At 40.2% G+C, this 22371-nt stretch overlaps 1 protein-coding gene across 1 annotated transcript in view; it reads left to right on the top strand.

The window, feature by feature from the left end:
* Positions 1-297: 297 nt before the first annotated feature.
* The window catches only part of CDK17 (cyclin dependent kinase 17), a 115752-nt gene continuing 93678 nt past the window's right edge, over positions 298-22371 (top strand). The window contains exon 1 of the mRNA XM_008004314.3: positions 298-402. The gene's annotated coding sequence lies outside the window, so the exon portion shown is untranslated. The remainder of the gene's footprint in view (positions 403-22371) is intronic.

Raw genomic sequence — 22371 nt, 5'->3', positions numbered from 1 at the left:
AGTCTCTTGAGCTCCCCGCGGGCCGCCGCAGAGCCGCGGAGAAGAAGGAGCCAGCGCCCGGCCGGACCGCCTCAGCCCGCCGTCGGCGCCCGCCCCGCTCACGCCCGGCTGCTCCGAGGGGATTAGTGGGCCGTCCGCGCGGCTCGTCGGCGCGGGAGCCATGTTGATCGGGGGACTTGGCAACGCGTGAGACACCCGCGGCCCCTCCCGAGGCTCCGGACCCGCGGCGAGATCCGGAAGGCGGCTGTGGCGGCGGAGGCCTGCGCTCGGAGGCGCCTCACGTCTGCCGGCCGCTGGGACCCGGACCTGCATCCGGTCTCCGCGGGCGTCCGCGGAGTCGCTTCCCCCTGTGCCTCTCTTCGCCTCGCCTCGCCTCGGGACCCGCGGTCCCCGCTCTTGCTGGTGAGTTGGCGGCCGGCGTCCGCGCCGCGCTTTCCCCTGGTGTCGGGTCGGCCCCGGGGCCGGGAGGCTGCGTGGGACAGAGGCGGGGGCGGGGGCTGCTGGGGGCGCGGGAGGCTCAGGCCCGGCCGGGAAGTTGAGCGAGGAGGCGCAGCGCGGGGGGCTAGCGTGCGCCTGTCATCCTTGGGGTCCAGCGAGGACCCTGGGTCGCCCGGGGATTTCCGGGGCTCGGTTGGGGTGTGAGTGTCTGCGAGCTGCTTTTCGGCAGGCGCCGACAGATACAGACGCCGCCGCCTCCGGTGCTCGCTGCAGCTTTGGTCTGCGGGGGAGGCCGGTCTCCCCGCGAGGCGGAGGACGGGAAAGAGGCAGAAAGTCCCCCGAGACACAAAGGTCCCCCTTGGCGGGGGTGGAGCTGGAGGCGCGGGCGAAGCTGCCCGGGAGGGGAAGGAAGGGGCGCGGGTCCGCGGGAGGTGGGAGAGGAGGCGGCGGTCGCGGCGCCTGCAGCTTCTTGGAGACGCCGGGGCTATGCGCGGGTGGGGAGCGCGAAGGAGGAGGAGGAGGAGGAGCCCGCGCGTGGGGAGCGGGCAGAGACAAAGATCAGGGCAGCCTCCTGCCGGCGGGTCACACCCCGGAGTGTTGGTCAGGAGCGGAGGTAGAGGGAATGTGGGAAACCTAGCAAAACGATGGGGAGGGAAAAATGGGGGGAGGAGGGTGACTCGTGCTGTCGTCTCCGTCGCAGTTGCTTTTCTCAGCGTTTTTGTACGCGATGCTTTTGCTCCCCAACTCAGCTGGATAGCTCCAGATTCCCTCCCTCCTATCACCCCCACACTGCCACATTGACTCTCCTGTGGTTTTTCCCCTCATTCTCCCCCTACTTTTCACCCACTCCTTTTTGGGTAAGCCGTATTTTGCTTTCAACTTGGGGAACGTTTGTTAATGACAGGATGCCTGAGCTTGTTCTGACCCTGAACTGCCTTGAACTCCTCTCTCTTCCTCCCACCCTTTCCTTTTCTGGGATCTGTAATGTCACATGGCCGTTAACAATTAGCTTTTCTTTTGCAAAAGTGACAAAAAGCATTTAGCTGAAATCTGTGGCTCTCGTCTCCTTTATATGAATATGTCCACCAAAGACACCTCGTTGGTCATGTTCTATCACCTCTTCGTCAAATTAGTATCAGGTCCTAACAGGTCACTTTCAACATAAAGAGGAGGCAAGTTTTGTTTTGAGACTTGATCATTCCTAGGGTCAGCAAAGTGTGTTCCAGGCAGCCAGACCTTCGGTCACTTATCAGGAAATGCTTGACCTAAAGACAGACAATTCTTTCCCCAAACTTTGCTGTTTCTTTTTTGAGTCTTTGTTGAAAGATTTCTTTTAAAAGGCAAGTGTGAGAAGATCCCAGTAACAAATCTGACTTACTCTGTTTTAGACTTTCTTAACTCTTGGGCAGAAGAAAATGAATGGGATTTGAAGACCTTTGATACCTTGAGTAGACAAAGCTTCCCTTGAAACTAGAAATAAGACTAAACTAAATTTTAAGGGAAAACATTTGCTAGTGGTAATATAATTGATTTTGTTTCTTTTTTTTTTTGAGTGTGAGGATTTGACATTTGTTAAACGTTGGGGTGTTGCTTTGTTAATGAAGTCATTTCAGTTTTTGCAACTCTTAACATCTGCATGCTTCCATAAACAGTGAGTTGGAACAAAAGGTAATGTGACTATATTTAAGGGATATTCCTTAAATTCTTTTTTATGTTTTGAGAGAGAATGCTGGACTGTAAAGAATGTTACTTTATCTGGTAAACCGTCTCATAGGCCAGAAGCACCAACAGTTTGGTTGGCTTAAAAACGAGTCTTTGAATTTAAGCTTATGTAAAATTACTATGCAGATATAGGTTATTTATTTTTACAGTGAAAATAAAACGCTATTGAGGTATACATGGAAAGAAAATAAAAGCAAAGCCTGTTTGATGTAGGGACGTTAATGTTAATATCACTGTACGAACAGTCATAGCTTGCTGCTCACTGCCATTGAAGGGTTGACATACAAACATTGTGGAAGAGATTTCAGTTTCAGGACTAGTGTCTGAATTATGGGACTCCCTACCGCATCCCACCACTTAAAACATTTTAGAGACTTTTGTGAAATTACCAGGTCATATAATTAATAATTGTTGTTTTATGTATATTTATTGAAAGACAATATTGAGGATACATTGATTTTTTTTCCTGCATATTTATCAGTATCGAATTAGAAAATTGAACTTTCAGTGTCACTGGTTGGAAATCTACCAAAAAGTAGCAAGGTTTCCGAATGGTGAGATTTATTGGTGATTAAACATTTTTTTCCTGTATTTTACAAGTTTCACATTACATTTACAATGAGAAAAAAATGTAAATGTAGAATTAAAGTCTTGTTAATACTGTAATTTGCCTATTGTTGTACTAAAAGAAGCTTCTATAAAATGTGTCATCTCATCCTTAGATTCAGGCCCGAAAGTAACTTTCAGTGTTAGGTATTTGAAATAATGCAGCCTGTCATATGTACTCTGGTTACCAGAATGAAAAAAACAAAAAGAGATACATATATAGTAAAGACACATGAAATTGGAGGAATTGATCCCCATTGTAGCTTCCTATACCAGTAGTCTCTTTCTAATAAGTCACTGCTTTTATTAAAAAAAAAAAAATAGAAAATTTAAATTTTTTTTGCCCTGTAGCACAGGATAGCTGTGTTGACTAAGCACAGATTTTAATGCATATGTTTATTGATATATTTAGTTTTTGGATACTAATTCAGTCCTACAATTATGGTGGAACGAGATGGCGTATAAAATCATTTTGTTTGCTTTGTCAAGGCTTGTTTTTCTCTTTATTTTCAGCAATATTTTCCTTCTTTTCTTTCACTGAAAAACAATGCAACTATTTTATTGTGAACAATGGAAGCTGTAATGGCAACTGTGGTAGCTATTCAAAAGTGGAAATGACGATGTCCCTTAATATTATAACAGTTATCTGTGAACACAAAAATTTTTACTCTATGATTTTATTTGTTATTGTCTACTAATGTTGAATATTTATAAGGCATTACATTTTGAATCTTTATTGATGTTTCCTAGTCTTTAGAAAATTTTATCGTCATGGGCTGGCATTCTTTTACATGGCATTTAGATTTCCAGGATGTTCTTTGTATTGTTTGTTTGTTTGTTTTGTTTTAGACTTTCAGGATGGATAATTACTTTATTGCTATGTTGTAAAAATTATATTCTTTAGGGAATTTTACCTATTTAAAAAATGGTCTGTTTTCATACATGGGAAGGATGAATAGTTTTAGGTTCTTTTGAATTTTGAATGTATAATTTTTGCCTGAACTTTTAAATAGGAAATCAGCATTTAAAGTATATTTCGTAAAGTGATTATGGTATTTTGCATTTTAAATACAGAAGATAAACAGTAGGTTTATGGCACTTAAAAATGCGCTTTATGTAGCATTTTTGAAGTGAAAAAAACTGCCTGTAATAGCGAACCTAGCGTAGTTCACTAGCGTTCAGTCTACAATGTTGGCAATTTCTTTGAACTGAGGGGGAGAGGACCAGTTAGACTGGCTTTTAAGAGTTTATATTGTCATCAGTGGATTCTTTGTCATTATTTTGCTTCCAGTATAGTTAGTTGGTGGTTACTTTTGATATCTGTGAAATATTGACCTGGCAAGAGGAATAGCCAAGGGCCAGAAAAGTGTATTGAATATACCTGAGTGTAGTTTATTGTTCCTAGCCTGTCTTCCTCTCCCTGTTGGTCAACATGGAAAATCAATAGACATCTACCAGTAAATCTAATAAATAATGTTACCATGTTCTGCAGTAACCTGCAATACTGAATACTGTTTGAGGATGTAGATTTACAGATCTGTGGCATATTGGGATGAGGTGAAAATTATCTTGCTCTCCAGAGTCTCTTTTTGCAAATATTTTTTGATACCGCCTTAGTTTACTCGGTCTACTATAACAAAATACTATATATTGAGGTGGCTTAAAACACAGACGTATTTTCTCACACGTCTGGGGCTGGAAGTCTGAAATCAGGGAAGCACCTGCCCTCTCAGCTGTCTTCTCCCTGGGCACTCTTAAGACCTTTCCTCCCTGCCTGCAGGTGAAGTGGGAGGGAGATAGGAGGAGGGAGGGGAGGGAGAGGTGAGGATGTCTTTTTCTTTTCTACTTAAAAGGGCACAAATCCCATCATGAGAGGGTCTTACTCTTAGGACCTAATCTAAACCTAATTACTTCCCAAAGGCCCACCTCTAATAGCCATCACACTGGGAGGTTTGGACTTCAACATGTGAATTTTGGGGGTATACAGATCTTCAGTCCGTAACATAAACTTTGTGAAAGAAATTAACGTTAATTAATTACCTCTGCTAGGCACTATGCTAAGTATTATTTTGTGAAATCCTCACAATAAGTGCTTCATATAGGTATTCTGCCTGTTTTCAAACGAAGAAACAAAGACCTTAGGATAAGTCATTGTTTCTAGGGACCGACCTCTATGGTGACATTGACATTCCAGTTTAGGCATTCAGACCACTACTCTACACTGTCTCCACGAGGATGAGATGTTAAAAAGTCAGTGTTACTGTCTGCACTTTATAAACAGGGAGTGAGAAATTAGAAAAGCTCATCAAAATAAGATTTAAAGTACCTTGAACTGGTTTTACTACATTAAAATGTTGCAGTATATAAAATATGTAAGGTAGGACATGCTGCTCAAAATGAATTAAAAATCAAGACGCTAAAAAGATTTGAAACATTTATATGGGCCAGACGTGGTAGCTCACGCCTGTAATCCCAGCAGTTTGAGAGGCCAAGGCGGGTGGATCACAAGGTAAGGAGTTCCAGACCAGCCCAGCCAACATGTTGAAACCCTGTCTCTACTAAGAATACAGAAATTAGCTGGGTGTGGTGGTACGTGCCTGTAATCCCAGCTGCTTGGGAGGGTGAGGCAGGAGAATCACTAGAACCTGGGAGGCGGAGGTTGCAGTGAGCCAAGATCGCACCATTGCACTCCAGCCTGGCGACAGAGCAAGACTGTCTTGGCGGGAAATAAAATTATAGGTTTTTTGAATAAATAATAAATAAAAATAAAATAATAAATAAATAAATATTCTTTGTCTACCCTTTTTTTTTTTTTTCTCCGAGACGTAGTCTCAGTTGGCCCAGGCTGGAGTGCAGAGGTGCAGTTGCGTGATCTCAAGCTATTCTCGTGCCTCAGCCTCTGGAGTAGCTGGGACCACAGGTGGTGTGAGCCACCACGTCCAGCTAATTTTTGTATTTTTAGTAGAGATGGGTTTTCACCATGTTGACCAGGCTGGTCTCGAACCCCTGACCTCAGGTGATCCATGCACCTCAGTCTCCCAAGGTGCTGGGATTCTAAGTGTAGGATACCGTGCCTGTGCTTGTCTACCTTTTAATAGCACAATTTTGTTTCTTTTTATGCATTTGTTAGTGTAAGTATGTTCAAGAGTACTCAAAATTTTGTGTACATGTTTGTAAACAAGGGAAAAGGACCCAAAGATAATTTCTCTTTCATTGTATTCTAGTTTCGTTACTAACTTTGGCCTTCTCAAGTCATATTTAATCCTACTATTCTTATATTTGGTGGGTAATGTTTATTATTAATATGTGTTAATATTCAATAATGTAAACAGAGTTGGTAAAAGTTGATATTAATACTAGTGAGAATTTTTTTTTTTTTTTTTTTGGAGACAGAGTCTCACTGTATTGCCCAGGCTGGAGTGTAGTGGTGCAATCTCGGCTCACTGCAACCTCTGCCTCCTGGGTTCAAGCTATTCACCTGCCTCAGCCTCCCGAGTGGCTGGGATTATAGGCATGTACCACCACGCCCAGCTAATTTTTGTTTTTAGTAGAGACGTGGTTTCACCATGTTGGCCAGGCTGGTCTTGAACTCCTGATCTCATGATCTGCCTGCCTTGGCCTCCCAAAGTGCTGGGATTACAGGTGTGAACCACCGCGCCCAGTCTATACTTGCAAGAAATTATCAAGTAACAGTATTGAAGCCCGTATCACTCCAAATTTAGACTCGCTCTTCTTTAAATTAGTTAATATGTATTTTTTAGTATTATTTAAAATAAATATTTTTTGAAGTATAACAACTTTAGATTTTAGTATTTTATATTATTGACTTGTAATGTTATTTCTGGTGGAAAAAGAAGCTTTTCATTGAGAATGTGTGTGTTTGTGTTTGTTAAGATACATGGTCTCACTCTGCCACCCAGGTTGATTGCAGTGGTGTGATCACTGCTTCCTGTAGCCTTGACCTCTGGGGATCCAGTGGTCCTCCCACCTCAGCCTCCCGAGTAGCTGGGACTACAGGTTCAGCGCCACCAGTCCTGGCTAAATTTTGTATTTTTAGTAGAGATGGGGTTTTACCATGTTGCCCGAGCTGTTCTTGAACTCTTGGGCTCAAGCAATCTGCCTGCCTTAGCCTCCCAAAGTGCTGGAATTACAAGTGTGAGCCACTGTGCCCAGGTTTTTCACTGATTCTGAAGTAAAATTGGATTCCTTAGTCAAACTTCAGCCCTTTGAGTCTGACCTATTAAATTAGTTTTTTTTTTTTTTTTTTTTTTGGAGACAGAGTCTCACTTGTCGCCCAGGCTGGAGTACAGTGGTGCGATATTGGCTCACTGCAACCTCCGCCTCCTGGGTTCAAGAGATTCTGCCTGCCTCAGCCTCTCGAGTAACTGGAATTACAGGTGTCTGCCACTATGCCCTGCTAATTTTTGTAGTTTTTAGTAGAGATGGGGTTTCACTGTCTTGGCCAGGCTGGTCTTGAACTCCTGACTTCGTGATCCATCTGCCTAGGCTTCCCAAAGTGCTGGGATTAAAGGTGTGAGCCACTGCGCCCGGCCTTAAATTAGTTTTAAGAAGTAGTCCTTTATGGCTCAATTTGAGTTAATTTAATTTTGCAATTCAGGTGTGTAGTTGGTAAGTATTTTTAAAGCATTTGTTATGTCCTCAATATTGTATTAGCCATTATCTGTGTTGTAACAATATAATTTAATGCGGCGATATTGTAACATATAAAATAACAGCAATGTTGGTTGTCTGAGTGTTCTGTCCACAGCCTTCTTTCCAGGTTTTATGTGTTTCTGGCAATCTCATCTATATTTAGGGCTTTGTTCTTGTCACCCATATGCAGTAATCTCCAACTCTTTGTTTCTAATCTAGACCTTTTTTTCTAAGTTGCATTCTAGCTTCCTACTCGATATTGCCTTAGTGTGCTCACTTACCTAAACTGAACTTGAATTCCCTACTTCTATTCCCAATCTCAGTGAATGGTACCACTGTCAGCCTAGTCACATAAGCCAGAAACTTTGGCAGCTTCTTTCTTATGCTTTTCTGTTATGCTCATTTCCCCTTAGTGTTCAGTTAGTCACACCAAGTCCTGTTAATTTTAATTCCTAAATATCTTTTAAATTTATTTTTTCCTGTGTCACTGTCTTACGTAAGGGTTTTGGAATGTCTTATCTGATTTACTGGCTCTAGTTTTGTCCCATTTTAATCTAACCATATTCTTTCTTTATGTTTATATATGTATCTTATCATTTTATCCTTTTTTCCGTGCTGCCATCCATTCATCCATCCATGTCTGAAGTACCTGCCTACTCTGTACTAGACACTATGGTAGGTGCTAGGATACAAAGATGAAGAAACTGGTATGTTAATATTACAATGCTATGACACTTGTAGAGAAATTCTCATTTTTGAGCCCAAACATTGCTTCCTCCAATGTGATCTTTGTTCCATTCTGACAGAGCTATGGTGGTTCTGCTATATAGTATTTGTATATACTGTAGTACTTAATATGTTATATTGTAATTTATTATTTTCAGGTCGCTCCCTCTTTTGGCTGGCTTTGTGCCCCAGAAGAGGCCGTGTTTTTTTCATTTCTGTATTTCTTCCCATATTATCATATTGTTAAATTGAATAAAGTGATGGAATTAGGAGAAACAACACCAAGGTGGTAAATTAAGGTCAGAGTAGGCTTAGAAGCAATCAAGAATATATTTTGATACAGTAGATAATAAAAAAGCTTTTAGGTTTCGAATATTGGAACTATACAGTTTGGTGGTATTTGTGTGAGAGCAATCTAGAGCAGTTTGTAGGCCAACTTCTAGGGACAGAAACTTGGCATTATGGAGACTTTTTAATTGCATGTGAACTGTACTAACTTGTTAGTGAAAATGGAGAGAAAAGGGGTGTGGCCTTCAAAGATTGTTGTCTTTTAGACAAAATGGAAATATAAAATTTTAATGTTAATATGTAAAGAAAATACTCATTTCTGAAGGTCTGAAAACATTAGTCAGCATAGCAAGAGTAAAATTTGGTTTAACTGAAAAAAACGGGCCGGCCGCAGTGGCTCACACCTGTAATCCTAGCACTTTGGGAGGTCAGGGTGGTCAGATCACTTGCGGTCAGGAGTTCAAGACCAGCCCGGGCAACATGGCGAAACCCCATCTCTACTAAAACTACAAAAATTAGCTGAGTGTGGTGGCACATGCCTGTAATCCCAGCTACTCAGGAGGCTGAGGCAGGAGAATTGCTTGAACCTGGGAGGCTGAAATTGCAGTGAGCCAAGATCTTGCCACTGCACTCCATCCTGGTGACAGAGTGAGACTTCATCTCAAAACAAAAAAACAAAAAAACTTCTTCTATAGTAGGTATGTTATAAGTAATAGATTTATTTTAAACGTTCGTTCGGGATTATGGCTTGGTAACATGTTGTTTGAAGTGTGACATTTCAAATGAATTTTCATAATTTGTGGGAGTCAGTGCCTTTTTAAATTCCTCAAATTTACATAGTCTTCTTAAAACACTTTTTATATTAAGCGTTTGAGATCGTGGTTTATTAACCAACATTTTTCATTTCGGTAACCATGGGGTATTCTGTTTTGCAATAATTTTTGCCCATAAGTTGGTGAGCATGGATTTTTTTTTGTTGATCCCTCCCTTCTCTAGATATCATTTACATTTCCATTTTGCTCTGATCCCTTTTCTTCTAAGCTATAAAATGGTTGAAACATTTATTTCAGGTACAATTTTTTGGAAAAGATGTGCAACTTAGGTTTCTATTGTATAAAGTTTAGAATTGGTTATATGTTTTCAATTTTCTTTTCATAAAGACTACTTCAGTAATAACTGATAATAACCATATTACTGTAAGCTCATTACTTTAACTCCTGGCTGGGCAAGGTGGCTCATGCCTGTAATCCCAGCATTTAGGGAGGCAGACTGGGGAGGATCACTTGAGCCTAGGAGTTTGAGGCCAGCCTGGGCAACATAGGGAGACCCCATGCCTACAACAATATTTAAAAAAATTAGTTGAGCATGATGGCACATGCCTGTAGTTCCAGCTACCCAGGAGGCTGAGGCAGAAGGCTGTCTTGAGTCTGGTAGGTCGAAGTTGCAGTGAGCTGCGATCATGCCACTGCACTGCAGACTGGGTGACAGAGTAAGAACCTGTCTCAAAACAAAACAAAACAAGAAAACCCTCAAAACAAAAAAAAAAGCTCTTGAAGGTCAGTTTCTTCTTAAAGACAAGGAAGTAACAGAACCTACTTGATAAGGTTGTGGGAATTAAATGAAATAATGCATGTGATATAGTTTGGATGTCCCCTCCAAATGTCATGTTGAAAAGTAATCCCCATTGTTAGAAGTGGGACTTAGGCAGGCTCAGTGGCTCATGTTGGTAATCCCAGCATTTTTGGAGGCCAAGATGGGTGGATCACCTGAGGTCAGAAGTTCGAGACCAGCTTGACCAACATGGTGAAACCCTGTCTCTACTAAAAATACAAAAATTAGTCGGGTGTAGTGGCATGCACCTGTAGTCCCAGCTGCTAGGGAGACTGAGGCAAGAGGATCACTTGAACTTTGGAGGTGAAGGTTGCAGTGACTCACGATTGTGCCTCTGCATTGCATCCTGGGCAACAGAGTGAGACTCTGTTGTTTAAGTCTCTGTCTCCAAAAAAAAAAAAAAAAGTGGGGCCTGGTGGTGGGAGGTGTTTGGTTCATGGGGCAGATCCCTCATGAATGGCTTAGCACCATCCTCTTGGTGATGAGTGAGTTCATGTGAGATCCGGTTGTTTTAAAGTTTGTAGCTTCTTCTCTGCCCGCTCTTGTTCCTGCTGTCACCATGTGACATGCCTGCTCCCACTTGGTTTTGCACCATGAGTAAAAGCTTCCCGAGGCCTCCCCAGATGCCAAGCAGATGTTGGCATTATGCTTGTACAGCCTGCAGAACCATGAGGCAATTAAACCTCTTTTCTTTATAAATTACCCAGTCTCAGGGATTCCTTTATAGCAGTGTAAGAACAGCCCAACACAGCATGTAAAACATTGATTATTTTTGCTATGACTCTGTATAGGAACTGTTGGTAGTGGTAATAAAATTGTTTAATCTATTGCTTCATGTTGAAGGAATGTCTAAATCAGTGATTCACAAGGACGGTTGAATCAGAATCATCTCTGGCTTTTTGAACTTTGCATATTTCCCAGATTTTCTTACATGCCTCTACTCCCACCAGATTTGAGCGTAACTGTAGCAGTGGGTTTGCATTATTAATGGGTGTGTGTTGCATCCTTCTTGTATGTTTGGGGGTGGAGGTGTCATATATAGACATACCAGTAGACTAAGATGTGCATTGTTGTTTCTAATCTAATGACTATTAGGAATAAATAGGTCATAATCTTTTGTAAGCATATCTATAAGCTTTCCTTAGGGCCAACCATATATTTCTTTGAACCATTTTCCCTGTTGTGTTTCACTTCTTTAGGCCTGTGCTTTATCATTTACTTGACATCTTAATAGTCTAGACAGTATTTGCTTTCCTTGTTAGTGACTCTTGTATGTGACTCTAGAGTTTTTCTTGTTTTTTTATGTACAGATGAGATGTCACTATGTTGCCCAGGCTGCAACTTCTGAGCTCAAGTAATCCTCCCACCTTGGCCTCCCAAACTGCTAGGATTACAGGCATGAGCTACCACACCTGGCTGATTGTTTTTCTTTTTCTCTTTTATTTATTTATTTTTTTTTAGAGAAAAGGTCTTACTTTGTTGCCCAGGCTGGAGCACAGCGGTGCAGTCCGGGTTCATTGCAGCCTCAACCTACTGGACTCAAGCAATCCTCCCACCTCAGCTTCCTGAGCAGCTGGGACCACAGGCGCACACCACCATGCCCAGCTAATTTTTTACTTTTTTTTTTTTTAAGAGATAGGGTCTTACTATGTTGCCCATGCTAGTCTTGAACTACTTTACACAAGTGATTCTCGAGCCTCAGCCTCCCAAAGCACTGGGATTACAGGTGTGAGCCACCATGCCCCACCTGACATTTTTCTGAAATCAAAATAGAATAACTGGTTATAAAGCTTACCCATCAAAAGAAGAAACTGACTTTGCATTTTATTCTTTGTCATAAAATCTGCCTGGATGCTTAGTATTGTATTATTGTTTACTATTATATGTTATTCCAGAGTAATGGCTTTAACCTGAACTTCAGAATCATTCTTGTTGACTAAGAGAAGAAAAAATCTAAAGGCACGCTTGTGTGTATGTAATCTCAAACCCTGTTTCTGAATGAGAATCTCTGGGTTTGGGTTTTTAATGTTTCAGACAATTCTTGATGGGTCCTGGAGTTTTAGAAACACTGTTCTAGAGTTTAGCACAGTGTTAAGGGAAGGAATCACTCATACATTAAATTTAAAGTAGATTCCTACTTCTAGTGGGTTGGTTGGTCCTTGGTTGCTGGATTCTGTGTGCTATTGGACCCAAAGAATGATGGCGCTGCTAGGACGAAGCTCATGAGATTTTTGATGAAATGATTCATGAACCTGTAACCATTTAATTGAAAAGTCGAACACAGGTGTGGATGTCACCGTGAATACACATCTTAAAGCTGTGAAAATCACCCTGAAGACAGAAAACCTGTATAGTTGGAAACACGAATTTGAGGAAGTAACATTAAATATTTTACTCTACCAGACAGTTTACCTCTGGATACACTACTTGTGGATATTGAACCTAAGGTAAAACCTACGAAAAGGGAAGCTGTTTGTTGCAGAAAGAGGCCAATGCAGAAGCAGAGGTAGAGGAAGAGCACATGGCCATGGCAGTGGAAGAGGGGGTCCTAGGTGATAAAGTCTCTTAAGATTACTGTTTCAAGGTAATATGTGATTTGAGATATTCTGTACAGGTTTTCTTCGCTTATGTCAGTTTTTATTTAAAATTTTTTTTTCTGTTAAAAAATTTACCGTTATGCAATATGTCCATGTAATATGTCAGCTTTTTTGTTGTTGTTTTGTTTTTCATTTTGAGACAGGGCCTCTTTCTGTCTCCCAGGCTGGAGTGCAGTGGCACGATCTCAGCTCACTGCAGCCTCTGCCTCATGGACTCGAGATCCTCCCACTTCAGCCTCCTGAGTAGCTGGGACTACAGGTGCTGCTGCCATGCTTGGCTAATTTTTAAAAGATTTTTGTGGAGAATAGAGATGAGGTTTCACTATACTGTGCAGGCTGGTCTCAAACTTCTGGGCTCAAGTGATCCTCCCACCTTGGCCTCCTAAAGTGCTGAGATTGCAGGCATGTGGCACTGTGCGTGGCCGGTATGTCAGTTTTTAACAAACAAATGTGTGGAAAAATTTTTGAAGTAGAGGCAAAGTGATTAAAACTTTCTGCCTGGGTGTGGTGGCTCGTGTCTGTAATCCAGCACTTTGGGAGGCTGAGGTGGGCAGATCAGCTGAGCCCAGGAGTTTAAGACTAGCCTGGGCAACATGGCAAAATGCCATCTCTTTAAAAAGTATTTAAAAAAATTGGCCAGGTGTGGTCGCACTTGACTGTAGTCCTGGCTGCTCCTCTGGAAGGTAAAGGCTGTAGTGAGCTGTGATTGTGCCACTGCTCCCCAGCCAGGGCGACAGAGTTAGAGACCCCATCTCAAAACAAAACAAAGACCAAAAAACCTTCCCATCGTTCCATCTGGTTTTTCTCCCTTTTTTTGTTCTACTTTGAGCCTTTTAGTTTTACCAGGGGTTGGCAGTTTTCTTAATTTTATGTATAATTGTCTTTTGTTTCAATTATTTTATGTTTTTTCCTTTAGTGGATGTTTTTGTCTGACTCTTGTTTCTTATCGGTGATACTGTTTCCTATCTGTATGGTCTCAGTTATTAGTTTTAGAAAATTATTTTTAAAATGCAAGAATGTATAATCATATAAAAAATGTACAATGTACATTCTCTAGCACAGTGGTTATTATCTTCAAATATTATCTTGGCTTTTCTCCAGTATGTTTTGTGTTTTTATTTAAGATCCTTTTTATGTTTTTTTTTAAGGTACCAAATAATTATGGCTGTTACTTTTAGTGTTTACAAAAGAGGCTTAACCATTTCATATTGTTTGATAATTATTACTTTTCAGTTTTCATTATTTTGTTTTAAAAATAATTTCAACTTTTATTTGTGATTCAGGGCATACAAGTGCAGGTTCGTTGCACGGGTATATTGCGTGATGCCGAGGTTTGGGGTATGGATGATCCTGTCACTCTGGTAGTGAGCATAGTATGTGATAGGTAGTTTTTCAGCCCATGTCCACATTTGCCAACCCCTTCTAGTCATCTCCAGTGTCTGTTGTTACCATCTTTTTTTGTTCTTTGAGATGGAGTCTCACTCTGTCGCCTAGGCTGGAGTGCAGTGTCATTATCTTGGCCCACTGCAACCTCCGCCTCCCGGGTTCAAGCAGCTCTCCTGCCTCAGCCTCCTGAGTAGCTGGGACTACAGGCACCCACCACCACGCCCAGCTAATTTTTGTATTTTTAGTAGAGACAGGGTTTTGCCATGTTGGCCAGGCTGGTCTTGAATTCCTGACCTTATGATCCGCCCGCCTTGGCCTCCCAAAGTTCTAGCATTATAGGTGTGAGCCACCATGCCTGCCCTTTTTTTTTTTTTTTTTTTTTAATTCCTTGAGAAAGGGTCTTGCTCTCACCCAGGCTGGAAGGCAGTGGCATGATCATGGCTCACTGCGGCTTCGACCTTCTGGGCTCAAGTGATCTTCCCACCTCAGCCTCCCACGTAGCTGGGATGACGGGGACGTACCATCACACCTGGCTAACAGTTTGATTTTTTATAGATACGAGGTCTGTGTTGCCCAGGTTGGTCTTGAGCTCCTGGGCTCAAGCAGTCCTCTTGCCTCAGCCTCCCAAAGCGCTAGCGTTACAGGCATTAGCCACCATGCTCAGCTGTTCCTGTCTTAGGTCTATGTGTGCTCAACGTTTAGCTACCAAATATAAGTGAGAACATGCAGTATTGGGTTTTCTGTTCTTGCAGTAATTCACTGAGAATAATGGTCTCCAACTGCATCCATGTTGCTGCAAAGAACAAGATCTCATTCTTTTTTTGTAACTGTATAGTACTCCATGGTGTATATGTACCATGTTTTCTTTATCCAATTCACCATCGGTGGGCACCTAGGTTGATTCCATGTCTTTGCTATTGTGAATAGTGCTGCCATAAACTTACGAATACGTGAATCTTTTTGATAAAATTATTTGTTTTCTTTTGGGTATATACCCAGTAACGGGGTTGTTGAATTGAATGGTAGTTCAGTTTTTAGCTCTTTGAGAAATCTCCAGCTGCTTTCCACAGTGGCTAACTTAACTTATATCCACCAACAGTGTGTAAGCTTTCCCTTTTCTCTGCAGCCTTGCGAGTATCTGTTATTTTTTGACTTTTTAATAATAGCCATTCTAACTGGTGTGAGATGGTATTTTGTTGTGGTTTTCATTGCATTTATCTCATGATTAGTAATGCTGAACATTTTTTTCATGTGTTTGTTGGCTACTTGTATGTCTTCCTTTGAGAAGTGTCTGTTCATGTCCTTTGTCTACTTCTTAATGGGGTTGTTTTTTTTTCTTGTGGATTTAAGTTCCATATGGATTCTGAATGTTAGTCCTTTGTTGGATGCATGATTTGCAAATCTTTTCTCCCATTCTGAAGGCTGTCTGTATACTCTTGATAATTTCTTCTGCCATGCAGAAGCTCTTTAGTTTCATTAGGTCCCACTTGTCAATTTTTGTTTTCATTGCAGTTGTTTTTGGGGACTTAGCCATAAATTCTTTGCCAATGCTGATGTCTGGAAGAGTGTTTCCTAGGTTTTCTTCTAGGATTTTATAGTTTAATGTCTTTAATTCATCTTGAGTTAATTTTTGTATATGACTAAAGGTAGGGGCCCACTTTCATTCTTCTGCGTATACCTATCCAGTTATCCCAGCACCATTTATTGAATGGAGAGCCTTTTTCGCATTGTTTATTTTTGGCAACTTTGTTGAAGATCAGATGGTTGTGGTTATGCAACTTTATTTCTCGATTCTCCATTCTGTTTCGTTGGTCTGTGTGTCTGTTTTTGTATTAGTACCATGCTGTTTTGGTTACTTTAGCCCTACAGTTTGGTTTTAAGTTGGGTAGTATGATTCCTCTGGCTTTGTTCTTTCTGCTTAGGGTTGCTTTGGCTATTTGGACTCTTTGGTTCTGTATGAATCTTAGAAGAGTTTTTGTTTGTTTGTTTGTTTGTTTGTTTTGAGACGGAGTCTCGGTCTGTCCCCTAGGCTGGAGTACAGTGGCGCAGTCTCAGCTCACTGCAAGCTCCGTCTCCTGGGTTCACACCATTCTCCTGCCTCAGCCTCCCGAGTAGCTGGGACTATAGGGGTCCGCCACCACGCCTGGCTATTGTTTTGTATTGTTAGTAGAGACGGGGTTTCACCTTGTTAGCCAGGATGATCTTGATCTCCTGACCTCCTGATCTGCCCGCCTCGGCCTCCCAAAGTGCTGGGATTATAGGTGTGAGTCACCACGCCTGGCCTTTTTTTTTTTCCCTAATTTTGTGAAGAATTACATTGATAGTTTGATAGGAATAGCATTGAATCTGTATGTTGCTTTTGGCAGTATGGATATTTTAATGATATTGATTCTTCTAATTAATGAGCATGGAATGTTTTTACGTTTGTGTCATCACTGATTTCTTTCAGCAGCGTTTTGTAGTTATTTCAGAGATCTTTCACCTCCTTGATTAGATGTAATACTAGGCACTTCATTTTTGGGGGGGCTATTGTAAATAATATTGTGTTTTTAATTTGGCTCTCAGCTAGAATGTTGTTGTATAGAAATGCTACTGATTTTTATTCATTGATTTTGTATCCTGAACCTTTACTGAAGTCATTTACAGTTCTAGGAGCCTTTTGGTAGAGTCTGAGTCTTAAGGGTTTTCTAGATACATAATTGCATCTGCAAAGAGAGAGAGTTTGATTTCTTCTTTCTCTGTTGAGATGCCTTTGATTTTTTTTTTTTTTTTTCTTGCCTGATTGCTCTGGCTAGGACTTTCAAGTACTATGTTGAATAGGAGTGGTGAGAGTGGGCATCTTTTTTTCTTGTTCCAGTTCTCAAGGGAATTGTTCCAACTTTTGCCCATTCACGAAGAGATGCTGGGTTCTATCGAAAGCTTTTTCTGTGTCTCTTGAGAACATGATATGTTTTTTGTTTTTAATTCTGTTTATGTGGTGAATCACATTTATTGTTTTCACATGTTGAAGCAACCTTGCACCTCAGTAACAAAGCTTACTTAATTGTGGTGAATTAACATTTTGATGTGCTGCCGGATTCCATTTGCTAGTATTTTGAGGGTTTTTGTTCCTATGTTCATCAGGGATATTGTTCTGACGTTTTCTTTTTTCATTGTATCTCTGCCAGACTTTGGTATCAGGCTGATGCTGGCTCCCTAGAATGAGTTAGGGAGGAAGCCCTCCTTGATTTTTTGGAATAGTTTCAGTAGGATTGGTACCAATTTTTCTTTGTACGTCTGGTAGAATTCGGCTGTGAATCCATCTGGTCCCAGACTTTTTTTGGTTGGTAGGATTTTTTTTTTTTTAAATTACTGATTCAGTTTTGGAACTTGTTATTTGTCTGTTCAGGTTTTCACTTCCTTCCTGGTTTAATCTTGGGAGGTTGTATGTTTCCAGGAATTTATCCTTTTCCTCTAGATTTTCTAATTTGCGTGCATAGAGGTGTTGATAGTTGGCTGAATATCTTTTGTATTTCTGTTTTCACTATTTTAAATTGGTGCTGTGACAAACTTGAACATGTGATAGCCCTTTCCCACCCACCCCCACCATTTTGCATTTCCTTAGGGTAGATAGATATCTAGAAGTGGAATTCCCAAATCAAAGTCTGTGGACCTTTTTCTGATATTCTCTGTTGTATCAGTACCACGAGTAATGTGCCACATCTGTTTTTAGTGATACGATTATCTAAAATGTTTACTTTTGATCATTGGTTTTAGAAAAATATATTTGAATTTCTTTGATTTCTGGGATGTTGGTCCTCCTCCCACCTCCATTATCCCCACAAATTGCTAAGGAGGAGACTTTGACTGCTCCCTGAATCCTGGCATCTTTTTAAAATTTTTTCTGATATTTGGTTTCTATCAAATTATTATAAATTTTTAAAAACTAGATGACTTGGTGATCCATCTCTTTTTGTATTCATTCCAGCTTATTTTAATTATCAATGCTTTGTAATATATTTTAATATCTGGTATGGCAAAACACTTATTTTTTTTCTTCTAATAATTTTGATATTCTTATATATATATATTTGATTCTACTTTAGTAAATGGCAGGCAAAAAAAAATGTAGACCTGCAGGCAGTAGTAAAGTTTACGGGAGGAAAATTGCAGGTGGTCCTTTCAGCTCCCTGGAAGTCTCTATTGTTTTTTCAAAACTGGTCTCCTTGCTATAAAATTTGAACTGGAGGTATGTCAGCTTATCTATAAGAGTTGCATCAGGAATTGAAATAGACCTCCTGTTATCCGTTGTCTAAGTTGTACCCTGTAAAGAGCATCTTTTTTTTTTTGTAGGAAAAAATGGTTTTGTACATGGGATGAAACAATATAAACTCAAAACTTACAGGGTTAAACTTAAAACTTATAAGTGCTAGTTCTGTCACTCATCTCTTTAAAAAGTTTAATATCCAGTCAAAACTAACAAAGTATCGTCCCTGAAGTGTTATCTATATGGATTTCCAAGGAGACCATAGGACTGTATATTGTCTTGGAATGTCCTCAGGAGGCTTAGAGAGCATCGTGATAAAAGGTTAGGTGGCTTATAGAGTGTATTAGTTTATTTGTGTTATTACCAAAGATGAACTTATGGTTAAAGATGAATTTAGGATTATCATGAAGAGGAGAGAGTAACATTTAGCTGAGGGTATTAAGTAGATGTCTCAGATGAAGTGATGCTGAAGGTAATTAGCTTTACAAATAGATGAGAGAAGAGAACCACTTCCTAGGTAGGGTAAAAGAACATGTAAAAAAGGAATATGAAAAAAAATTTGTGTTTCTTTAAAAATGTTGTTCTCTACCAGCCTAATGAGTATTTCCATATGATAGAAATAAAGAGATAAAGGTTGCTCATAGAGGTAGTGGCAGGAAATGAGGTCAAAGAGGAAGATATTCCAGTAAGGAGGCTGTTGAACACTTTTTAGGCATAATACCATTTTTTTTCTACAGCGAAGCCATTGGGAAAGTTGCATACAATTACAAATGAACTTTTGCAAGTTAAATGGACAATCTTTTGTGATGTTGATGCTTCAGAAGCACTGTCAAAGGGTTGCTTTCCAGTATTGAAAATACTAAAAAATGGCTAGGCACAGTGGCTCACGCCTGTAATCCCAGCACTTTAGGAGGCTGAGGCGGGTGGATCACGAGGTCAGGAGTTCAAGACCAGCCTGGCCAAGATGGTGAAACCCCGTCTCTACTAAAAATACAAAAATTAGCCAGACGTGGTGGTGGGCGCCTGGGCATCTATAATCCCAGCTACTTGGGAGGCCGAGGCAGAGACTTGTTTGAACCCGAGAGGCGGCGGTTGCAGTGAGCTGAGATTGCACCACTACACTCCAGCCTAGGCGACAGGGCGAGACTCCGTCTCAAAAAAAAAAAAAAAAAAAAAAAAAAATGCTAAAAAGAGCTACTTGTGCCTTTTTTGGGTAATTTTTTGGTTTACCTCAGAGACATGAGAATTATTAGTGCTGTCATGGCTCACTGCAGCCTCAACCCTCCTGGGTTAAGTGATCCTCCCTCCTCAGCCTCCGTAGTAGCTGGGACAACAGGTGCATGCCACCATGCACAGCTAATTTTTTGTAGAGATGGGGTCTCACTGTGTTGCCCAGGCTGGTTTCAAACTCCTTGGCTCAAGCGATCCTCCTGCCTCAGCCTTTCAAAGTGCTGGGATTAAAGATGTTAGCCACGGCACCTAGGGAGAATTGTTGTACTGTCTCTTGGAGCATTTGGAAATGTGTGTTTAATTTAGAAACTGTGATTTTTATCTTCCGATGAGGAAATGTTTCTGTATGTTAGAAATTGGTTTCACCATTTTGTTTGGCGAAATAAGAGATATAAGTAGTAGATTTACGGCTGGACACGATGACTGATAGCTATAATTCCTGCAATCTGGGAAGCCAAGGTGAAAGGATTGCTTGAGCCCAGGAATTTGAGACCAGCCTGGGCAACATAGTTGAGATCCCCATCTCTATGAGAAATGTTTAAAAAATTAGCCAGGCATAGTAATGTGTGCCTGCAGTCCTAGTTACTGAAGAGGCTAAACCTGTGAAAAGATTGCTTAATCCGAGAGATTTGAGGTTGCAGTGAGTTATGGTGGCACTGCACTCCAGCCTGGGGGACAGACTTGAGACCCTGTCTCAAAAAAAAAAAAAAAAATTAGGTTTACAAAATGTAGAAATGATAGATGCTTTTATTTAGCTATAAATATCAGCATATCTTATAATCAAGAATATAAACATTAATTGTGTTTCTATAAATTATTTTTGCATTTCTTTAGCCTTTATCTCCCTGCTAATGTAGGTGATCATAAATCACTTTCCATTTAACAGTAGTTCAGTAAACTTACATACAGGTTCTGGTCATACGTTAATTTTAGTAGCTGTACTCCATTTCAGCACTTTAAATTCAACTGAGTTTGACTTGAGATACTTTCGTTTTACTAAACTTAGATTTTTTTGGTACACAATTGTCCCTAGGTTCGAGCTACTTTGTCTCATAGTATGTATTTATGCTTCAGAAATTAATATCTTTTTCTTTCTTAGTATTTGAACCCTTCAGATTCTTCCACTATTGTAACCATTTTAAGTTCTTTTTAAAATTAAACTTATTTTTGGGGATAGATAAAACTCAAGTATATAGAAAGATGTACACAAAGTCTTATTTCCTCCTTTGCTTGCTACTTTGTTTTCCTCCCATACTTTTTGGTATCCTGTTTATCCTTCCAGTGTTTGCCTTTTGTAGTTACAAACAAATGTATATTTTATTCTGGAGGTCTTTCCATATCTAAATAAAGATCTTTATTTTTAATAGCTGCATAGTATTTTATTATGTGGGTGTACCATAGTTTAGTCACTCAGTCCTTTGTGGCTCTTTGGGTTGTTTCCTGTTTTTTACTGTTATAGTGCCAAATGAATAACAATATACATGTAACATTTTCTGTTTGAACAAGCAATTGTAGAGCTTTAGGTCACCTACTTTCTTCCTCTGTCAGCTGAGAGAACCTAGAAGCAACAATACTCCCTGTAGCAATGAGCACACCTGGTGCCCAGATCTTGGTTTCTAACACCATTCTCTAGTAAAAGGAACCAGGCCTCTGTGGAAAAATGGCTGATTCTAGGACTGGGGCAGGCAATAAAACTGTAAGATTAACCAGGAATATCTTGTAATGCTGGAAAGGGAAGGAACTATTCAAACAAAAACAATGAATGAGTTATGTCAAAGGGACACAGCCAACTGAAAGAGTTCCCAGTAGCCAATACTGGAATAATTTGAACAACAAAAAAGTAATACTGAATTATAACCCACAGTATAAAATAATATCCATGAGTTCAAGCTGATAGAAATAAATGATTGACTAAATAAATAAATGGGGAAGAATAGACAAATCTGTGCAGAATTAGATACACAGCCCTCAAGGAAGTATAATACAATTTGCCACTTTTCAAGTGTGAGCTACATGAGGTGACTTCTTGCCAGTGAGTACCATAGTAGTGTAAGATCTTACCAGCAGAAACTGAGTGTGTGGTCTAAGGGAACTCTGTTTACGATTTTTCTGTAAATCTAAAATGATACTAAAAGTTGACTTTAAAAAAACTGCTTCTATAATTCTGCTAGATACTGCCAAACTGCCATTTTATACTACCACCTAAATGTGCAACAGGCCTATTTCCCATAACCTCAGCAACTGAATGTGTTGTCAGACTTTTTGAATTTTGCATTTGATAGACGAGAACTGGTGTAACTCAGGTTATTGTATTTTTCTCTTTGTCAGTGACATTGGACATTTTTTCATCTGTTCAAGGGGCATTTTACGTTTTTTCCCTTCTTTGAACTCTGATGTCCTTTATTTTTCTCTTAGGTCATTGGTCTGTTTTTAGGAATTTTCTGTTGGGAGATTAGCCTTTTATTTGTGATGTGGGTTGAAAATATGTATATTTTAGGTTATGATGTTTTTTCATGCATAACTTTCGACTTTTATATGGTAAAGTAATTTTTTCTTTTATGGTTTTGGATTTTGAAATATATTTTAAAAAGTCTTCACCACTCCAGGGTTATAAGGAAGTTCATCCACGTTTTCTTCTAATACTTGTGGTTGTGTTTTTCACATATGGATTTTAAAATTTGGATCCTTCAGTTCCTCTCAATCTTTGAGGCATTTTAAATACTTACCCCTTGCTTTCTAGTTACACCTGCATCAGCATGATTGTGGCCATATAGGTGATTTAAATGACTTACAGTAAAAGAATACTTAGGCATTTACTCTCAGTAAGAAGTCTTAACTTTCTGATTACTGATAAGTGATTATTACAGT

This window comes from Chlorocebus sabaeus, chromosome 11 (genome assembly GCF_047675955.1).
Source record: "Chlorocebus sabaeus isolate Y175 chromosome 11, mChlSab1.0.hap1, whole genome shotgun sequence".
Taxonomy (NCBI): Eukaryota; Metazoa; Chordata; class Mammalia; order Primates; family Cercopithecidae; genus Chlorocebus; species Chlorocebus sabaeus.
This window is presented reverse-complemented; position numbering and strand designations above follow the sequence as displayed.